Source organism: Otolemur garnettii, unplaced genomic scaffold (genome assembly GCF_000181295.1).
Source record: "Otolemur garnettii isolate 467f Iridium unplaced genomic scaffold, OtoGar3 scaffold00028, whole genome shotgun sequence".
In the NCBI taxonomy this organism is placed as follows: domain Eukaryota; kingdom Metazoa; phylum Chordata; class Mammalia; order Primates; family Galagidae; genus Otolemur; species Otolemur garnettii.
Window position 1 is genome coordinate 6392977 of NW_003852423.1, and position 6390 is coordinate 6399366.

The 6390-nt window shown below is 34.4% G+C and overlaps 1 pseudogene; it reads right to left on the bottom strand.

The window, feature by feature from the left end:
- Positions 1-4365: 4365 nt before the first annotated feature.
- On the bottom strand, positions 4366-4527 carry LOC111724916 (annotated as a pseudogene).
- Between the last annotated feature and the right edge of the window lie 1863 nt (positions 4528-6390).

Genomic DNA, 6390 nt, shown 5'->3' on the forward strand with positions numbered 1-6390 from the left:
TATGCAAGAAGGGGATGGAGAAGTTGTTGTATCACTCAAAGTCCTGAGATTTTGTAAAATGTTTCTGGTCTGGGGCAGGAGCCCAGGACACTGTTTGACTCCTATGACTTGGGGTTGGCTATATAGCCAACAAAAACAGTCATGCAAGTAGTTTTCTTATTTTTTTCATCTATGGACCTTAGAGGCCATAAGTACAGGTATATTTCATGAGGTTGGGTAGAAAGGAGTCTTGCTAGCTATAAAAATATATAGAAATATAGCTGAGAAGAATGATTTTTGTCCTAAGTCTAGTCCATGAGTCAGATGCTACAGAGTCTGGAGTTTTTTTTTTTTATAACTTTTCCTCTCACCTCCTATGGTACATGACAGATTTGCTGATAATAAACCACATGATCTCTGAACACTGAGTGGTTTCTTAACTCCAGTGACTTCTTTAGTTCTCTGTGTAATATTCCTTCAGGTAGAATTTCTTCTATTCACCTTGCAAGCTGTTGCCTCCTTTAGAAAACAGAAAGCCACCAGTTGCTTAAAACTGCATACAAGTCAGCAGAGATGAATTGAAGTATACTTGAAAATCTCAAACAAATTCAGCTTAACTTCAAATTCTGGGAGGAAACAAGAATAAATCATCCAACATTTGATTGGCAGACACCTAGAAGACCCATTCTCAGAGCCCTTGTTCTAGCTGTATTCCCATATCTTATTATAGATGTCCTAGTACTGACATTTGAGGTAAAGTATGACTGGAAGGTCTCACCTCTAAATCTACCCATCCTTAAATTGGAGGTATATTACAAGTTTCCCCATGTCTGAAGGACAGAATGAAGGTTAACAAAGCGTGCTGGGTAAATTTATTTCAGAATCTGAAATGACAACAAATGGGGAGAGAAAAGAGCTTAACAGACTCTTGTCACATACAAAAGAAAACCCTTTTAAAAATTCTTCCATAGTCTAGGTTCCAAACTAGTTAAACACTAAAATACATTGGATTCTGGACAGTTGAATTCTTGAGCAATTATCTAAATGTCTATGGCCATTTCCATCTTGATAAATGATAATATTGTCCTCAATGTCTATTGCTATGTAGTATTTCACTTCATCTGTGTTTTTTCCTAATCAGATTTGCTGAGGCTATTTTATCACTACTTTATTTTATTGTATGGTGTTGACCTCCACAGTTCAGCCTTCTGACCCCTTGCTAGCAAACACTCTACCTGCCTCACCCTTTCTCCCTTTACTGAACTCACCTGAACAAAACACCAGCTCTGGTTAACTCAACAATCCACTTACTCCACTCATATGCCAAAATAATTCCGATCAGTTCAACCCACTTCCAATTTATAGCCACAGATTTCAAATGGGCACCCTGTATTGCCATAGAAAACTCTATTACACTTCCCTAATAAATTCATATTCTCTATCTCTGAGACATTTATGTCAACATCTATTCTCTTTCCTCAAATCATCAAACACTCTCCCCATCTCATCCTTAGTTAAAAATGTTCTTTCATAGGAAAAATAGATGCAACACACAAAATCTACCTCATCTTGCCACTGTGAACTTCATCACCTTAACCGCATTATTTTAATTGCAGTGAAATATACATGACATAAAGTTTACCCTTTCACCAATTTAAAGTGTATAATTCAGTAACATTAAGTATATTCACTTTCTTGTGAAACCATACTGCATTCTACCTTTAGAACTCTTTCATCTGCATTTTTTTGAAGTGAAATAAGAACAGCTAACTTTCATTGACTACTTACTATGTGCCAAGCATTGCTCTTAACAAGTTGTATGCATGAACTCATTTAATCCTTATGACTCTGGGAGGTAGGTATCATTTTATAGAGCTAAAATTAAGGGGGAAAAAGGTTATTAATAGGTCACCACAATAAGATATCCTCTCACACCTATTAGGATCACTATTATCTAAAAGGAAAAAAGAACAAGTATTGGTGAGAATGTGGAGAAATTGTAACATTGTACACTGTTGGTGAGCATCCAAAATTGTGCAACTGCCAAGGAAAACTGTATGGAGTTTTCTCCAAGAATTAAAAATAGAACCACCATATGATCTAGGAATTCTGCTTATGGGCATTTTTTGATACCCATAAAAACCAGGATCCTGAAGAGATGTCATCACTCCCATGTCCATTGTAACATTATTTACAACAGCAGGAAGTTGATGCAACCTAACTATACATCAGCAGATCACTGGATAAAGAAAATGTGGTATATGCATACAGTGGAATATTTATTCAGGGGATATTTATATTTATTATTCTAGGTATCTAGATTTTGGAAGCTCAAAAAATTCAAATATGATAAACCCAAAGAAGACTACAGTGAGGGTGACACCTGTGGCTCAAAGGAGTAGGGCGCCCTCCCCATATGCCGGAGGTGGTGGGTTTAAACCCAGCCCCAGCCAAAAACAAACAAAAAAAGGCAACAGTGAGACACATTATAATCGAATTGTTAAAAGTTAGAAGGAGGAAATTTTGAAAGCAGTGAGAGAAAAGTGACTCATGTATAAAGACAGCACCTATAAGACTATCAGCAAATTTCTCAGCAGAAAATTTGCAGGCCAGGAGAGAGTGGGATGCTATATTCAAAGAACTGAAAGAAAATAATGCCAACAAATAATATGATACCTGGAAAAACTTTCCTTTAGAAATAGAGGACAGATAAAGACTTTTAAAGAAAACAAAAGCTGAGGGAGTTCATCAATACTAGACTTTAATTGCAAGAGTTCATCAATGTTAGACTTTAATTACAAGACATGCTAAAGGGAATTCTTCAAGGTGAAAGGGAAGGATGCTAAATAGCAACATTTGTGTATGAAAGTATAAAACTCACTGGTAAAGGTGTAGACAAAAACAGTAACACTGTAAGGAGGTGTGTCAATCGCTTCTACCATCTGTATAAAATTTAAAGGACAAAAGTATTGTCCTTTACAACATTTGTTGTAAGATCCATAATAAAGAAACATGTAAATTTTGATGTCAATGGCATAAAGTGTGAGATGGGGGAGAAGTAAAACTGGAGTGTTTGTGTGTACTTGAAATTAAGATGTTATCAGTTTAAAATAGATTAGTACAACTATAAGTTATTTTTATGTAAGCCTTATGGGAACCACCAGGAAATACTGTTAGTAGAAACTCACACACATAAAGAAGAGAAAGAAATCAAAATCTGCTCACTAAAATATCATCAACTTACAAGAGAAGAGAATGACAAAATAACTACAAAATAGACAGAAAACAATTAATGGTAATAGTAAGTTAGTACTTATCAATAATTACTTTAAATGTAAATGGGTTAAACTCCCAATCAAAAGACATAGAGAGGATAAATAGATTGAAAAAGAAAAAACAAGATCTGACTATAAACTATGTACAAGACACTTGAGCTTTAAGGACACACAGAGGCTAAGAATGAAGGATGGAAAAAGATATTCTACACATATGGTAATCAAAAGAGAACAAGGTGGCTAACTTATGTCAGAAAAAATAGACCTAAGTCTAAAACTGTGACCAGAGACAAAGAAGGTTATTATATAATAATAAAAGCTTAATTCAGCAGGAAGATACAGTAATTATAAATATACCCAACACCAGAATACCTAAGTATATGAAGCAGACATTGACAAATCTGAAGAGGAAAATAAATAAATACAATTATAGTAGGAGATTTTAATACTTCATTTTCAATAATGGTTAGAACATCTCAGGTAGAAAATCAATAAAGAAGCAGTGCAATTGATCAACACTATAGACCAAGTGAACCTAAAAGGCATACACAGAACCTTCCCCGCAATAGTATCTGAATACACATTCATTTCAAGTGCATACACAACATTTTCCAAAATTGATTATATGTTAGATAAAAAAGTCTTAACAAATTTAAAAAGATTGAAATTATACAAGTATCTTTTCCAACTACAATTAAATAAAGCTAGAAATCAATAAAAGTAGGAAAACTGTAGATTTTGTAAATGGTACTGAGTCGTTGATTTGACTGTCAACTTGACTGTTGTTATGTGTGCATTCTTTTTGTAACCTGAGACTTTGCTGAATTTATTTATCAATTCTAGGAGTATTTAGGGTTTTCTAGAAACAGGAATAGTTATCCTGCTCTTTGCTAATTTGGAACCCTTTATTTCTTTCTCTTGCTTGACTGCTCCAGGGGGAATGCTTTCAACTTTTCCCTACTCAGTGTGATGTTGGCTGTGGGTTTGTCATTTATGGCTTTTATAATTTTGGGGTATATTCAAGGAGGTAAAATATCACTACAAAAATAATTATAAAACACTAATACAGAAATCATAGATGACACAAACAAATGAAAAAATATCCCATGCTTAGGGATTGGTAGAATCAACATTGGTTTTTTTTTTTTTTAACCAACGATCACCAGCTGCCCAAGTACCCAAAAATTATGCTTCCGAAATCTCTTGATGTCGATTCCACATGAAGAGCAAATGAGTTGTCCCACGTGTGCCACTCACGACAGAAGCCCTTTTTAGCATCAACATTGTTAAAATGACTATACTGCCTAAAGTGATTTACAGATTCAATGGAATCCCTATCAAAATACCTACATCATATTTCTTTGATCTAGAAAATAATTCTGTGCTTCATATAGAACTAAAAAAAGAGCTCAAATAGCTCCAGCAAGCTTAAGCAATAAGAACAAACCTGGAGGCATCACATTACCTGACTTCAAACTATATTATGAAGATATAGTAAGCAAAGCATTATGGTACTAGTATAAAAGTAGAGACACAGACCAATGAAACAGAATAGAGAACTGAGAAATAAAAGCATCTGTCTACAACTAACTGATCTTCAACAAAGCAGGCAGTAACATACATTGGGGAAAGGGAGCTTTATTCAATACATGGTGCTAGGAAAACTGGACAGCCACATGCAGAAGAACAAAACCAGACCTCTAACTCACACCATGTGGTTGGTGAAATTAATTCAAGATGGATAAAAGACTTAAATATAAGGTATGAAACCATAAAAATTCCAGAAGAAAACATAGGGAAAACACTTCTAGACATCAGCCTAAGCAAAGAACCTTATAAGTTGACTAAGATCTGAAAAGCAAATGCAGCAACAACAAAGTAAATATTTTGACTTAATTTTGACAAAATAAATAAATATGACTTAATTTTATTAAAAAAGCTTCTGCACAGGAAAGGAAATAATCAACAAAGTAAATGGCCAAAAACCATGAAAAAGTGCTCATTATTGCTATTATTCATCAGGGAAATACAATTTAAAACCACAAGAGGATACTACCTTAATTCTGTCAGAATGGCCATTATTAAAAAACAAAAAAACATGGCATGGACACCCAGAAAGAGGAATGCTTATACACTATTGAGGGGGCTGCAAATTAGTACAATCCCTGTGAAAAACGGTATGGAGATTCCTCAAATACATAAATGCATACTTAACATTCAAACCAGCATTCCCACTACTGGGTATCTACCCAGAGGAAAATAAGTAATTTTGTCAAAAGGATACCTGCCCTTGAATGTTCATCACAGCACAATTCACAATTACAAACATAGGGAATCAACCCAAGTGGCCATCAATTCATGAGTGGATAAAGAAAAAGTGGTATACATATACACCATGTAGTACTACGCAGCCATGAAAAGGAATGAAATAATGTCATTTGCAGCAACTTGGATAGAACTAGAGACCATCATCCTAAGCAAAGTATCTCAGGAATGGGAAAATAAATACCATATATACTCTCTAATAATTGGGAGCTGAACAATTGGCACATAAGGGCACAAAGAGATGTAAAAGACGTTGGAAACCAAGAAGTGGGGAGAGTTGCAGGGATTGAGGTGTAAAAATTTACCTATTGGGTATAATGAACAATATTCTGGTGACAGAAACATTAAGAACCCCAATTTAAGCATAACCCAAGGTATTCATGTAACAAAAACGTTTGTACTGCCTTAATTTTTGTAATTAAAAAAGGAAAGAAAACTAGAATATTCATAAATATGTGAAACTAACACACTCTTGAACAAAGGAGAAGTCAAAAGAGAGGCTAGAAAATATCTGAGATAAACTAAAATAAAAACAAAACATACCAAAACTCACGAGACATACGAAAAATAATACTAAGAAGGAATTTTAGAACAACAAATGTCTACATTAAAAAAAAAGGCCATGAAGTAACATAATTTTATACCCTAACGAATGAGAAACAGAATAAATGAAGCCCAGTGTTAGTAGAAGAAAGGAATTTTGAAAAAAGAAAAGAAAATTTTAACAAACCAACCACATATAAGGACAGTGCATCAGTAATCAGAAACTTCCTGATAAAATCCTAGAACCGAATGACTTTGCTGAGGAATT